We start from the raw sequence: 12,824 nt of genomic DNA, 5'->3' as shown, positions 1-12,824 counted from the left end.
TGTATCATAATTTACAAAATCACCATAGCCTCAATTGTAGTTATAAAACATGTTACATAATGGAAATTAAGAATTTCCACTTTCTATATTGAAAACATATCACATAGGAATTTAAATCAATTAACATGCAATTATGCAAAATAAATTTCTCCGATTACCTTAAGTGATCAAAGGTTTATTCCTCAATAAATACTTCCAAAACTTGACTTCAAGCCTAATTAGGTGCAAGGAACAATTAATCTACAATGAATTAAGTCCACAATTATCAATATCACCATTTACAATCTTTTCATTACCTATTTCAATACTTTAAATATTCTAAAGCCTTTATGTCTAACATTTAGGTTAGCCATTAGGCTCATTAACTCATTTTATCTCTTACAAGTTCATTAAACTCTCAAACCATAATGGCTCTCGACAAACTTCAACTTCTTTATTTATTTAGAATTTTTAGGCATTAATGCCCTTTGAACTACCAAAACTTGTAAATTCATAAATCTTATGTTTATATACCTCAAACAACTCCCATTAATTCTATTTAAGTTAATGAATTCAGATCTATAACCTTAAAGGTTTGAAAATCACTTCTAACATTAAGCCCTAACTTTCAAATCTATTACAAGAGGAAAAGGAAGGAAGAATAGGGCTTGAGAAACTTACTTCAAGTGTTTGAAAGCTCTAAAATGCTCTTAAAGCTTTGAATCTCTAAGCACTAGTAGAGCCCTTGGCGTTCTCCTTCATTCTCTGGCTTAAACCTCTATTCTCTCTCTCTCTCTCTCTCTCTCTCTCTCTCTCTCACATTTTAAATAAAATTTGACCTTATTACTATCAAATTTGGTCTGTGCACCATGGCGCAAGTTGCACGTGTCGCAGCATGTAACACCTTGGCATTTATGGCATATGGCATAAAGCCACTTTTTCTTATTTTTCTCCCATTTTGAGGTTCAAATGATCTGATTTCACTCTGGACTTGCACCTGGGGCTAAAATTATAACCCAAAACATTTATTAATCCTCTCTTACCATTTACCACACTAATTTTACTTAATTATCCTTAATTTGTCTAATTAACATCAAGTTATTTTTTCATGATGTTACACAAAGGATGTTGGACTTCAGATAGTGATTTTCGAATTGGATTCCTTGGATGCTATTGAGTTGATTCAATCTAACCCAAACATGGAATACTATGATTATGATCTAGTAGTGGAAGTGAAGCAGATGCTTGAGAGACAATGGGAAGTACGACCCAGCATGCTTGTCGTGATACTAATATGGTTGTTGATCTCTTGGCACAACACGTGTAAAATCTCAATTTAAATTTTTAATAATTAATTTGGGTTAATAGAAATTTTAGAGAATATTTAGAGATAAGCAAATTAGTAAGAAATGATTATCAAATCTAACTTAGGATATAATTCTAAATTAAGATTTTAAAATTATTTATTATTATTATTATTATTATTATTATTGTTATTATTATTAGGAAAGAAGAAAGAAAAATATAATAGAAAGAGAGATTGAGAGATGAAATGTGTGTGTGTGCGCGCGCGCCATAGGGATTAAAAAAATAGGAAAAAAGGGGGAGGCGGGTTTTGCTGTGTAATGTACATACATATATATATACATATATATATATCTATTAAAAAAGAATGAAATGGGAGGAAAAAGGGTGTGGGACCCACAGTAATTTTTAAATCAACAAATGTCCTTATTCCTTTCATTTTCCTTCCCTTCTCACTTCTCTTCCGCGCACCAACCGAGCAAGCAACAGTGCGCGAGTTCATCGGTGCTGGGGAGCTACGTTTTAAAGGTGAGATTTCTATAGGATATTTAGGGTGAGATTTCAAGCTTTTTAAGATTAAATAAGTGTTCTAAAATTTTTTTAGCCATCCTTCCTCTTTGGTTTCAATTTTGTGGTGGTAGAAAATCTAGAGTTTGAAAGAGGGATGAATTTACATTGAATAACATGTGGTTGTTGAGGTTGTTAGTGGTATAATAAATGTTCTAAAATATAAATTTGTTGATGAGCTTGAAATTTGAGGCTTATGGATCAAATCCTAGGCTAGATTTTTATTAAATCTGAAAATATATATTAATTTATTGAGGTTTAGGTGATTATTTGGGATGAAAAATTGATTACTATGGCTATAGAATGATGATTCTAAGCTTGAGACTCAATTTCTAATTTTTGGGTATTTTATGTGCGAATTATGAAATAAAAAATGATAATAAAAATTAGTTTAGAGGTTGATTTTATCTTATTAATATTTATTAATGGCTAAAAGAGGAGTTAAAAATTTTACTTAATAGTACTAACTCTAGATTTGTATTAAGATTGAGATTAAAAATTATGTTATATTGTCTAATTCTATTATTAGAGTTATTTTATTAGTTTCAATAATTGAAACTAATATTATAAATAATATGTTATTGTAGATTGTGTTGTTAGTGCAGGTTGTGATGGGAGACAATTAGAAGGAATAATTTATTAAAAAAGCCATAAGGTAACCATACTTTTAATTTATGATTAGTGTTGCTTCATGTTAATTGGGTGATTATTGATAAAATTATGAATTGTTGTTGAGAAATTACCTTGTTATATTTATGAAAAAAATGTACAATTGTGGATATGCATTTTGAAATATTTTTGCCAAGTGGAATGTCATATTGTAATATTGTTAAAAATGAGAAAATTGTGAAGTTTGTAATATTGTATAATTGTACAATATTGTTATAAATTTGTTTGATCATTGTGGGAGGTGTGGGAGACTTGTTGTTATTATTGTATTTATGTGCCACGTGGTATGCCCCTATTAGAGCCCAATAGGTGGCTTGTAAGGGCTCGAGCTAATCTACCTTTAGCTCAGTATTTTAGCACTAAATGAGGGTTACGGCTCGAAATTAATAAAGGGAGATAAGGATGGTTGTTTATTATGCATTGTAATATTTCTTGTATTTTGTTGGAATTATATTATTGTTGTTTTCCCACTTAGTAATCATACATTTAACTGTTTGTATATACTATTATAAATTGGCATTGGTTACTGAGATTTTTGAGTCTCATTATGTGGTTAACAATTTTCAGGAGAAGAGCCACGAGTAGCGCGTGGAGGAGTCCCTAAGGCTTAGTGGCATAGATTCACTGTCTTTTTTGGTATTTAATTTATAATTTTTAATGTGTTATATTGCCAATATTAAGGCTTTTGTTTATTGACAATTATATGAATGTAATGATGTAATCATACCCTTCAAACTATTTCTACTTTTGGTATACTTTGGATGACTGTAACTTTGATCTCTGATTTATTTTGGACGGTTTGAAATAGCATGATTAGGAGGCCAAATAATTGACTTGTTTTGAAAATTGATTAAGTTGTTTACTTTAGTTATTGGTTTATGGTTTGCACTTATTGGGAGTATAAGGATAAAAATGTGGTTTTAGCCTAATGGTATGTGGGAAGTAAAAAAATTTATTTAAGATATTGTATTGTGCAAGCTTAAGCCAATTATAAAATGTTTTTATATTGAATTTATTGATATAAAATGTGTTAGGTGATTGTAGCTCAACTATGGTTGTATATGTATATTAGTTATATAAAATTGTTTTGTATTATTTAAGAAAGGATTTAATCTTTTCTACTATAATAGATAGTTTAAAAGGTGAAATATTTATAAGATTATGTTTTACCATTTCTTATCATGGTAGTATTTTAAATTATATAATTATTTAAAAAAATATGTTAATTTTTATTTATCTTGGTAGATATTTTTTTACCATGATTGAATTAAATTATTTTTTTTAAATATTTATAGCGTTACAACACGGCCTTGCAGCAACACCTGGCTACCACGTGGTTCTTCAACCACCGAAGCTTATTATGACATTAGAAAGTGATTGGCCTAGCGTGGCTTGCATTGGTACTTGGTAGCCTGTCTACCCCTCTTACTATCAACCAAGGGGGAAAAAAAAAACGGAAAGAGCATACAAGTGAGTCATACAATGTAATGTCACTTGAAATGGGGATTATGGGTTTTTTTTTAAAAGTAAAATGACATTTAGATGACATTAACCAATGATAGTAAAATAATAACACATATAATTTTATTTGATTGAATTTGTATAATTTTATTGAATGGATCATAGATGATATTGTGCACTGGGTCCACCCAAAAATTTCTTTTTTGAAATAATGATAGTTGTATTCTTAAAATTATTAAAAATTATGCAACTTTCTAACTTTACACTTATTTACAATTAATAATCATAATAAATTGTGTTATAAAAATTCAAATTAAAATAAATAAATAAGAGATAAAATTGAAAAAAAAAAACATTACATACTCTAACTTCATCTTATATTAAGAATAAAAAAATTTCTCAAACTTCATCTATAGTAATTAAAGACCTTACCTGAGGAAGCAAATTGCATAAATAATAAATTTCTTTATTTGGCACCTGATTTTAATTCTCTAATAAATTAGTTTTTGGTTCTAAAGTATCATTATGAAAAAATTATTGAATTGATTAAATCATAATATTCTTTCTAAGAATATTTCCTAGAACTTATGCTCAGTCTATAATATAAGGTATTATATATTTTTTATAATTTTTTTAATCATATACATTTTTCTTGTATATTAAATGGAGTTTGAAAAATGAATTTTTTTATTTATGATTAATTGTTCGTATATTCTAATATTGAGCAGATAAACACTTATTGTTTTAAATTTTATATTTTTATTCATATTTTATATTATGTTGATATTAATATCAATATTTTTGTCTTCTTTTGTGATTTTATTTTTCACTCAAATCCTTCTGATGCAAACAAAAGAATTCTTTTTGTTTTTTTCCTCTCGCAAAGTCCCTTCAAAGCTCATTAAAGCTAGACCCGCTAAAAGTCATATATTTTTTCTCTATTTTCTAAAATTCAATTATTATTATTATTTAAAATTTAACAATTAATTTTTTTTATCATTTTACAATTTTTAAAATAAAAGATTTAAAGTCAACATAACAATATTAAATAAATATAGCAAACAGCATTATTCAAGCCCGTAACTCTTCACATCATTAAGGGTTATTTTTTATTGGTTGGATAATGTTTCAGAGCACAAGAGATACAACTATTTAGAGCCAGACAAATGAGTTTAACCCAACGGGTGAACCCCCGTTAACTTCACCAATTTTGGTAGGTTAGAATGTTAGATTGAGAAAATGAATCCATTTTAAAAATGAGTTGGGTTCGCTAATTTGGTAATAATCTATTACTACATATTCTTTCGCTTGTGCAATTTGGTAAATTGCATGATTTCAAGATTTTTTATTTTTTAAAACTATAAAAGAAGAAAAAAGATAAAATAAAAATATATTTACCATAAATTTAAAATAGAAATAGAAAGATTGAAAAATAACAAATGTCTATATACAAAAAATAAAATTTATGAAAAAAAATTCTTTTATTAAAAAAATCTCTTAAAAGGCACACTATTAAGAGTATATGTGTTTACTTATTTAATTGGTTTATTTTGGATGTATTGTTTCATAAATTCATATATAGGAGGTGCTAATAAGATGCACTTTGGACTCCATATTCAAAGTGGGATTTAGAGTGGAATTGCAATGCTTGGAAGGAACAAGCAAAGAGGGAAGCGAATTCATGGAGGCCTTTGATGATTCAAATGCCTGTGTTTATGGTCGTCATGTTGATCCTTTCTAGAAATTTTAAGACGTTTCTTAACATTGGATCTGAAGCTGCTCTTTACAAGAACATCAAAATAATTCATAATTTTGTGAAATGTGAACGGTCTTATTAAAATCAAAACACAACTCTCTGCATCTCACAACAAGATTCTTTGAGTTCAGCAACTCTATATCTCACTTGTTGATATTTATAGTATTAAAATCCAACATGAGTTGATGGATGAGACTGATGATTCAAATGTCTGTGTTTATCGTCGTCACGCCGATCCTTTCTACATACTCAAGAGGTTTCTTAACATTGGATTTGAAGCTGCTATCTACAAAAACATCAAAATAATTCATGATTTGGTGAAAATGTGAACAGTCTTATTAAAACCAAAACACAACTCTCTGCATCTCACAACAAGATTCTGTGAGTTTAGTAACTCTATATCTCACTTGTTGATATTTATAGTTTAGTAACTCTATAATTTCATTAAAAAAATTTAAATTTTATTAATTTTATCTTAAAACTTAATAAACTTTCACCTTTATTCCTAATTAATACTTTTAAATTTTATTACTAACATTTTTATTCAAAATATTTAATAAAGATAAATATATAAAATAAATATCGACAATTGATAAGTGCTTGTAAATAAGGTCGAACATGTTTTGCTAAAAAAAAAAAAATAAAGTCAATTTTTTTCTTTTTACTGTATAAATAAGATTACAAAAGTGCGTGCTTCACGTGGCACATGGACTTTCTATACTTGGCGCTTCTCATCCATCGGAGTGGAAGTTAGTTGACACAAAAGTAGATACAAAATCGACTTGTTGAAATTCTTATTATCTCGTAAGTCGTATCACACTCAAGCGTAAGCAACTGTTGACTACCTCCTTTTGCTTCTTCTTCGTCAATTCGATCGCCATGACAACCATGGATTTTCTGCCATGCCCTTATTTCTTCACAGCCTTCTCTGTAATCTCAACCCTCTTGGCGCTTCATTTTCTCTCCAGACGATTGAACAAAAACCAAAGGAAGAAGAAGTACCATCCTGTTGCGGGTACCATCTTCAACCAGATTCTCAACTTCAACAGGCTCCACCATTACATGACTGATCTCGCGGGCAAGTACAGGACCTACAGGTTGCTAACCCCTTTTGGGAATGAGATTTACACTTCTGACCCACTCAATGTCGAGTACATTCTGAAAACCAATTTCGACAATTTCGGAAAGGTAATTGCAAATAGAAATTTGCTTCGGGTTTTACTTCTGGGATTCGTAGATAGACGTACATTTGCGTTTCTGATGCTAAGATTGAGTAGTTTTAATTATCAGTAGTTTCGATCGAATCGTTATTTTGAATAAAAACGCCTGCAAATAGTTTTGTCACATCAAAATACTTGCACGGCTTCTAGGTGAGGCCCACTGTCTTCCTATAGACTCTTCAAATTCATTCGTCCTAGGGCTAAAAATTTTCCAAATGATTCGAAAAATTATAGTTGTGAAACAAATTGCTGATATCAAAATTGTGCAAACTTTTCTAAAATGATCTCAATGTCTCTCCATATCACAGCATCAATAGTGAAGGGTGACAGCAGCTTTTTCTTCTTCTTCTTCTTCTTTTTGGAATTAGAGGTACAGACATTAATAATAAAGCCAGTAATTTAAGCGGGCCGGGCTCAATTCGGGCCAGACTTATTCGAATCGGGCTTAAAAAATTCTTATCATTCTAAAAAGTCTATATAGCCAAGCTCAACCCTAACGTCTTCCAACTTCGGGCTTATTCGGGCCTGCCCGAATGTTCGAAAATTTTTTAAAAAATATTATTTTATTTATTTTTTAATCAATTTTAATTTTTAAATAATTTTATTGAGCATAAAATATTATTTTAACTTAAAAGGAATAAAAATAATAATAACTTATTAACTTTGCAGTTAAGTACTTGAGTAGCTCTGTTACTATTTTGTTGTATTATATGCAATTTAATTATGAATGTTTCCTTTACTTGTAAATTAATGTCTTATTTGTTTAAATATTACCATTGTCATGGTTATATAAAAATATTTATAAATTTTAATTGAATTATATTATTTTAATTATGATCAAGTTAATCTTAATTCAACTACAGTTAAACCACTAATTTAAAATTATTGCCCTGATTAGTTTAAACTTTTTAATAACTATTGGATAAACTGTATTTTTTATTTTTAAGAGTATGAGAAAAATAGCCATCATTATATTATATAAAAAAATCATTTAATTATGAATAAAACACTATTTTTTAAAATTTTTTCTTTAACCTTTTATATTGTTTAAGCTCTATATATAAAAAGTATTTAATTTAATTCATTTTTAATTTTTAACTAAGTCTGGCGTGGATGATAATTAAATAATTATTCAAAAATATTATTTTATTTATTATGTTTGTTTAGTAGTAGAACCAGAAATTCATACATATCCAAAATTATTTTTTAATTTAAAATTAATTATTTTATTTTATAAAAAATATAAAATATAATTTTTTGGACAAGAAAATGGTGTATATCACTCAATTTTTTTTTGAAAAACATTGAGTCTTCAAATATAAAAATTAATATTAAAATATATATTTTAATTATTATTTTGAGATGTTTTATTTAATTAAAAATAATAAAAATAAGAAACTATAAATATTTTTATTTTTTTAAAATAACTATAATAATACACTCAAATATATGGTATTTTAGAATAAGATAATATAAAATTTTAAAAATAATTAATATTTATTATATTATATATATTTTAAAAAATAACTTTTTCTATTCGGGTATTCGGGCCAAGCCCGATCTTTGATCGGGCTTGGCCCGAATTTTCTCGGACCTATTCGGGTCCCAAATAAGCCCGAACAATAAAAAAATATTATTTTTTCGGGCTCGGGCTTAAATTTTTCGGGTAGGTTCGGGATGGCCTGTCGAGCTTGACCCAAATTATCGGCTCTAATTAATAGCCACATACAGGAAAGCTTACATGCCACTAGATTATAAAGCCATTGAGAAGAGCATGCCAGTGTCTCTTCAAAATCCCTACATATGCATGAATTTTTGGAGATAGATCCTTGGCCTGTGGTCATCACATATAAAACTTGCCTTTCCATTTGCAAAGTAATTATCTGGAGAATGGCTGAAATGAGGTTAAACAGAGATTTCTAGAACTTATTATAAGGAGGACAAAGCTGGCTGGCAGGTGTTAATGGGATAAAACTATTTTGTTTTGAAAAAAGAGAAAAAAAAAAAACTTAAGAGTGGAAGTTTATTATCAGTTCAAGTGGATAACTCTTGCTTGATGGCATCAACTTTATTCCTTGAATATTTTGTGCAGGGACCGTACAACTACAACAAATTGAAGGACTTGCTTGGTGATGGGATTTTCGCCGTTGATGGTGAAAAATGGCGCCAACAGAGGAAAATATCAAGCCATGAATTCTCAACAAGAATGCTAAAAGAGTTCAGTTGTGAAATTTTCAGGAAAAATGGGCAACCCTAGCAAATAAAGTGTCCGAAGCTGCAACTTGTAATCTGATATTGGAAATTCAGGTGGGCAAATCTATTCTCTTAAATATACTATCACAGCATCTTCCTCTACTGGGTGTTTGCATGTTAAAATTTTCTGATAACTTTTACAGGACCTAGTTATGAAATCAACTCTGGATTCAATATTCCAAGTTGCATTTGGAACTGAACTAGACAGCATGTGTGGGTCAAATGAAGAAGGGAGCAAGTTTGTTGATGCTTTTGATACTTCAAGTGCAACAATCCTCTTCCGTTATGTTGATGTGTTCTGGAGATTAAAGAAATTTCTAAATATTGGTTCAGAGGCGTGCTTAAGAAAGAATACTAAAATTTTAAATGATTTTGTATTCAAGCTAATCAAAACCAGAATTCAGCAGTTGCAGACAACAAAGGATTCTGCTGTAAGTCTGCTAATTGCAAGTTGTGTTGTTTGTTCACTGACGCACCCCTCGCATGAAAGCCCATCAAGCTCAAAGAATAGACAAAGAATCATCTTCTCATTTATTGTGCTGAGGTTTAATTTTAATTATTAAAATGATAAGTTGATACGGATCAAACTCATGACTACTTGGGCTAAGAGTTTATGAAACCATGTCATGGATGACTTCACGTTAAAGCTAATCAGTGATGGTTCATGAATAATTTTATTATAATATTTTAATGTTTTCGACCAAGAAAAAGTTTATATGGTGCATGCATGTTTTCTTTTTTCTTTTTTTCTTTTTTGTTTTTTTGTTTTTTTTTTTTGCATGAATTATGCAGAACAAAAGAGGAGACATTCTCTCGAGGTTTCTGCAAACAGGTGAATTTGAAATAACATACTTAATAGATATAATTCTCAACTTTGTTATTGCTGGCAAAGATAATTCAGCTGCTACACTTGCGTGGTTCATTTACGTGCTATGCGAGCATCCTGCTGTACAAGAAAAAGTTGCAAAAGAAGTGAAAGAAGTAACAAATAGAAAAGAAATGAGTAGCCCCACAGAGTTTGTTTTAAGCCTAACAGATGAAGCTATTGAAAAGATGAATTATCTCCATGCAGCAATTACTGAAACTCTCAGACTGTACCCCGCAGTTCCAATGGTAAGGCTTTTTAGAAGATGCGTCTCATTTATGTAACAAAACTTTGAAAAGATTCTGTGAGTATACTTGCTTTTATTCTATGTTCCTTTTTATTGGCTTAGCGCTGGACATTTGATATGTTTCTAACTTCTATGTTTGTGAATTCGGGGAGGCTAGCTTCTCTACTGATTGATCGAACTCAACAGATCAGCTGCAGATCAATATATTGAAAAGCTGATATGTAGACGATTCATGATAAATGATCTGTTGAGAAGCCAAACATCTAGTGATCAAAATTAACTTTTATTAATAGTAAGAGTAACATTGCATCATGTTTAAAAATTGTAGGGAAACATTTCACCAAAAACGAATTTAAGATCTCAAAAACTCCTGGACTTATAGTTTAGGGGCCAAATTGCAATCTAACCCATTTAAATAATAATTTCTTTCTTATATTCTCGTTTATTCCCCTCAATTCAAGCATATTCTGAGGCTCCAATTTTTTTTTTTTTTATGCAGGACCCAAAGATGTGTTTTTCAGATGATACATTGCCAGATGGATATAGTGTGAATAAAGGAGATAATGTAGCATACCAACCTTATGCAGTGGGTCGGATGAAATTTATATGGGGAGATGATGCAGAGGAATAAAGACCAGAGAGATGGCTTGATGAGAATAACGTTTTCAAGCCAGAGAGCCCTTTCAAGTTTACAGCTTTTCAGGTTAGATTTGTGTTTGTGGAATTTGACATTGCTTTCTTACCTTTAATTAAACTTGTCCTTTGAAATTGTTTTTTTTTTTAAAAAAAAAGGGATAAATCACACCACCATCTATCACAATGAAAATTAGGCTAAAAATAAACGGGAAAATCACTCTCTGGTACATCACACAAGAAATCTAAATACAAAAAGGTCTCATGGAATAAAATTTCTTTGAAGTGCCATATCTTTTATTTAAGTTATCAATTATTCTTGAATAGTTGTTAATTATTTTTGTTTAGTTGTCAACTGAACAACTTCACTAATTAACAACTATCTAACAATAATTGACAATGTCAATATGACAAATTAATAACTTGAGAAAAGGACGTGTGGCTTCAAAGTTATTTTGTGATTTAATAAGACTTTCATGTATTTATATTGCTTGTGTGAGAACCGAGAGTTATTTTCTCGAAATAAATTCATTTTGATTTAAACATGCATTAGTTTATAAAATAATAGCCACCTTACTAAGTTCAGTAAATTTTGAAGTCGCTCGATGAGAACATTTGCAAATAAAAAGTATATTCAGATTTTCCAAAAAAAAAAAAAGGCCTTCTAATCAAAGGACAATAAAAAGTATGTTCCATGTGCATTTGATCTGCATAGCTATTGTTGTGTGTGTTGAAAAATTTTATAATAAATTAAGACTATTGCATTAAAGAAGTTTGATTCTACTTGATACGGTCGTTTATATTGCTTTAAAGACGATCAATAAATTTGAAATAATTCTGGAGTAAATATTTATTATTTATTTTCTCAACAAAGAACTTAAAAAATTGAATTTGGGATGATGTGCAGGCGGGTCCACGGATTTGTCTAGGAAAAGAGTTTGCTTATAGACAGATGAAGATATTCTCTGCAGTACTCGTTGGCTGTTTCCGCTTTGAATTGAATGATGATAACAAAGTTGTGACTTACAAGACAATGATAAATCTTTACATTGATGGAGGTCTCCATGTCCGAGCCTTCCACAGACACATCTATTAGCGGATGAGTTTCTGAAACAATATAAACTCTCCAACAACGGTTACTGTAATAAGTAAGGTTGGTTATATACATACATACATATATATATATATATGAACAATCTTGTTAGGTGTGCTCACAACAAAATATTTGCATCTCTCAACACATTAGTTCATAAAACAGCATAAACTCTACAATGTAATATATACATATATGAATAACGTTGTTATTTGTGTTCATGCCATGCATACGTGAATGTTGAAGTGTTGATCTTGTATATGGTATTGGTGTATATAGATAGATATAGAAGTTAAGCGTTACTTTGCCTTTTGATTTTATTATATTTTTTCAGGTATCCCTCAAGTCAAGAGTAATATAATGTGGCCTCTCATGTATTTAAAAACAGAATAATTACAAAGGACTTAGAAAATTACATAAAGGATTTGATTTGGTTTTTTTCAAGAAAATAATCCCCGCATGTGCATAGAATAGAATGTGCCATGCCAAGATCCTAATAGGTCAAGTCCATAATGATGCCTCCCATTTCCCAAGTTGGAGGGGAGATTTTCCCCCAAAAGAGATGCGACATGTTAGCTTGGGAGAGACAAAGTGATAGGCCGATTTTCGAGGGGAAAAGAAAAATGGCGAATCGTACTTAAAGGGTCCATCGAAGAAATTGGGATCTAAGATCCAATATGTTTTAAGTTGATTCTGCGGGCTCAAAGGTCTTGCATATAAATATGTTTTTTTAATAAAAATATTCATTTGTGCCTCATTTAAATTATATAAGTTTC

The 12,824-nt window shown here is 29.8% G+C and overlaps 1 pseudogene; it reads left to right on the top strand.

Moving 5' to 3' along the window:
* Positions 1–5,922: 5,922 nt before the first annotated feature.
* Positions 5,923–12,081, top strand: LOC129289886 (cytochrome P450 704C1-like; annotated as a pseudogene).
* Positions 12,082–12,824: the final 743 nt, after the last annotated feature.

Source organism: Prosopis cineraria, unplaced genomic scaffold (assembly GCF_029017545.1).
Source record: "Prosopis cineraria cultivar Desert tree isolate PC_DT_omini unplaced genomic scaffold, ASM2901754v1 PC13, whole genome shotgun sequence".
NCBI lineage: Eukaryota > Viridiplantae > Streptophyta > Magnoliopsida > Fabales > Fabaceae > Prosopis > Prosopis cineraria.
The sequence above is the reverse complement of the archived record's forward strand: the minus strand, read 5'-3'. Positions and strand labels throughout refer to the sequence as shown.